This window comes from Hylobates moloch, unplaced genomic scaffold (genome assembly GCF_009828535.3).
Source record: "Hylobates moloch isolate HMO894 unplaced genomic scaffold, HMol_V3 SCAFFOLD_6, whole genome shotgun sequence".
Classification (NCBI taxonomy): Eukaryota; Metazoa; Chordata; class Mammalia; order Primates; family Hylobatidae; genus Hylobates; species Hylobates moloch.
The window spans coordinates 102544924-102548176 of NW_026652281.1; positions in this window are offsets into that span (position 1 = coordinate 102544924).

Here is a 3253-nt window from a genome sequence, read left to right on the forward strand (position 1 = left end):
CCAATCGACTGCCCTCCCAGACTGTTGGTATTGCTGCTTCCTTGCCATCCTCATCTTAGCTCAAGGGATCCTGATCTGTAAACACGGGCTTTACAAACTTCCTGCCTGTAACACTCCCTTCCCGCTCTGGCTTCCTGGGCCTGTCTCCATCCCACCAGGCTGAGGCTCCTTGGGGCCCAGCATCATCGTTCAGCCCTAGGACCTTCAAACAAAGGGTCACATGCCCTTGATGGGACTAGAGTGTCCTTTCAACTGTGTGCCAGGTCATATGACAGTAGGATGATGGTGGGAATTGGGCAGGCAAGGTTCCTGTCCTCAGGGATGTCATGCCCAAGGTGGCAAGAAATGACGTAAAGAAAGCATCATCCAAACCATGAGTGATGTTGGTGAAAAGAGGTGCAAGAGAAAAGTATGGCTGTGGCTGGGATATAAAAAGCACAGCAGCTGGCCTGGGGACCATAGTGGGACTCTGTCTCTGCAAAAAAATCAGGAAATAAATGGGCAGGGTGTGGTGGTGCATGCCTGTAGTCCCACCTATTTGGCAAGCTGAGGTGGGAGGATTGCTTGAGCCTGGGAGGTTGAAGCTACATTGAGCCGTGATAGCGTCACTGCACTCCAGCCTGGGTGACACAGTGAGAACCTGTCTCAAAAAAAAAAGAAGAAGAAAAAAAGCATAGCCTATCTTCTGTGAGGATGAGGGAGGGAGGAAGGGATTGAAAATCACCTAACAGAGAAAGTCAGTCTTTAATAGATAAAAAATTTCTACAAACAAAGAATATACCAGCGACACAAAAGGAAAAGCAGCATAGGAATATGTTAAGAATAAGGAATACAAATCAGTGTCTTTCAAATAAACAAAGACATCTTTACCTCATTCATAGTAAAAGAAATGCACATAGAATTCTCACTGTGATGTCAACCACTCTTTTTGTGGTATCACAAAAAGCAGGACAATCAGACATTACATATTTTCTATCAGAAGTACACAGCACTACATGTGAAGTAGTCCTCCAAAAAACAAAACAAAGCAATACAAAACCTAAAACCCAAATCTGACTATGCTTCTAGAATATAAATACAAGTTTACATGGTAGACAGGGGACAGAAGAACAGTTAAAAGACACCACTGGGATGCAATCAGCAAAACCTGAATGGTGGGATCCTCTCCAGAACAAATAAACTGGTTTCTTCCATATGCAACAAAATTGAGAAAGAAAAGGGAAGCAGAGGGAATATTTGAAGATTGAAAGAGACTCAAGAAACACATAAAAATGACAGATAATAATAACTGTTGGTAAGGAAGTGGAAAACTTGCAACTTTCATACATTGCCACTGGGAAGGTAAAATGGGGCAGTGGGAAGGTAAAATGGGCTTTGGAAAACAGTCTGGCAGTTTTTCAGGGAATTAAACATAGAGCTGCCATATGACTCAGCAATTCCACTCCTAAGTATAAAGCCAAGAGAATTGGCAGGGCATGTAGGCTCAGGCCTGTAATCCCAGCACTTTGGGAGGTTGAGGTGGGTGGATCGCCTGAGGCCAGGAGTTCGAAACCAGCCTGGTCAACATGGAGAAACCCTGTCTCTACTAAAAATACAAAAATTAGCCATTCATGGTGGCATGTGCCTGTAATTCTAGCTACTTGGGAGGCTGAGGCATGAGGATCCCTTGAACCCAGGAGGTGGAGGTTGCAATGAGCCTGGGCTACAGAATGAGGCTCCTTCTCAAAAAAAAAAAAAATCTACCAATTTGCAAAGTATGAACCTTATTTAAACCCCAATATATATTTTTTTAAAAAAAACACTTGGCAGGTGCGGTGGCTCATGTCTTTAACCCCAGCACTTTGAGAGGTTGAGGCAGGCAGATCACGAGGTTAAATCAAGACCATCCTGGCTAACATGGTGAAACCCCATCTCTACTAAAAAAAAAAAAAAAAAAAAAATAGCCAGGCATGGTGGCGGGCACCTGTAATCCCAGCTACTCAAGAGGCTGAGGCAGGAGAATGGCGTGAACCCAGGAGGCGGAGCTTGCAGTGAGCCGAGATCATGCCACTGCACTCCAGCCTGGGCGACAGAGTGAGACTCTGTCTCAAAAAAAAAAAAAACAAACACTTGTATTAATACAAGCATCATTTATAAATATTAAAGAACATTTGACTATTTGATTAAATTGAGAACATATTATGTTGTGGAAATACACACATACATATATATGTTCCTTTTTTATAGTAGGACATGATGAAAAATTTACAGATTATATGATGTCTGGGATTTGTTTCAAATAATGCTGCAAGAGAGAGGTGGCCACCCAGAAAGCATCAGGTTATATTCAACCTGAGAAAGCTGATTTAAAACAGAAACAAAAACAAGATCTTCATCATTGCTGAAGGTGGACAATGGGGACATTGGATTTGTTATACTACTGTTTCTACCTCACACTTGGCTCATCCCTTGGTGCTGTGCAGCCCTCAAGCAGCCTTGACCCTCTCTGTGCCTCAGGGAGTTTCACCTGCTATTGTTATTCTCATCAGTTCCCACCTGCCTGGCACCTTCCCTTTTGGAATCTCAGGTTCTGCTTCTGTAGGGTTTGGGAAATCTGAGCCCAATTCCATAATAAAAAGTCAAAAAACAGACCAGGTGTGGTGGCTGAGGTCTGTAATCCCAGCACTTTGGGAGGCCGAGGCAGGTGGATCACTTGAGGTTAGGAGTTCGAGACTAGCCTGGCCAACATGGTGAAACCCTGTCTCTACCAAAAGATACAACAATTAGCTGGGCGTGGTGGCACGTGCCTGTAGACCCAGCTATTTGGGAGGCTGAGGCATGAGAATCTTTTGAACCTGGGAAGCAGAGGTTGTAGTAATTCGATATGGCACCACTGCACTCCCGCCTGGGTGACAGAGTGAGATCCTGTCTCAAGAAAAAAAAAAAAGTCAAAAAACGAAAGCAGCCTTAGGGAGCTAATGCCACCCTACACCTGTCAGTTCAACATGGATCAATATGTTTGATGCCACCTGGTGTGGGTGAGGCCAGGGTCAGTAGACATTTACAGACACCAGAGAGGACATTTTAACAATGTCTCCAAGTCAAAAGGCCCATTCCTCTCCCCAGTAACACGCTCCTACACACGATTCCTTGCTGGAGAGGATGTCTATCCAGGTAATTCTCTGTGGCCACTGGCCACTGATGCCTGATGTTTGTTACAGCAAAGGACATCACCTGCTGAAATGTCCCTGGTTAGAGACCTGGTACATCAACT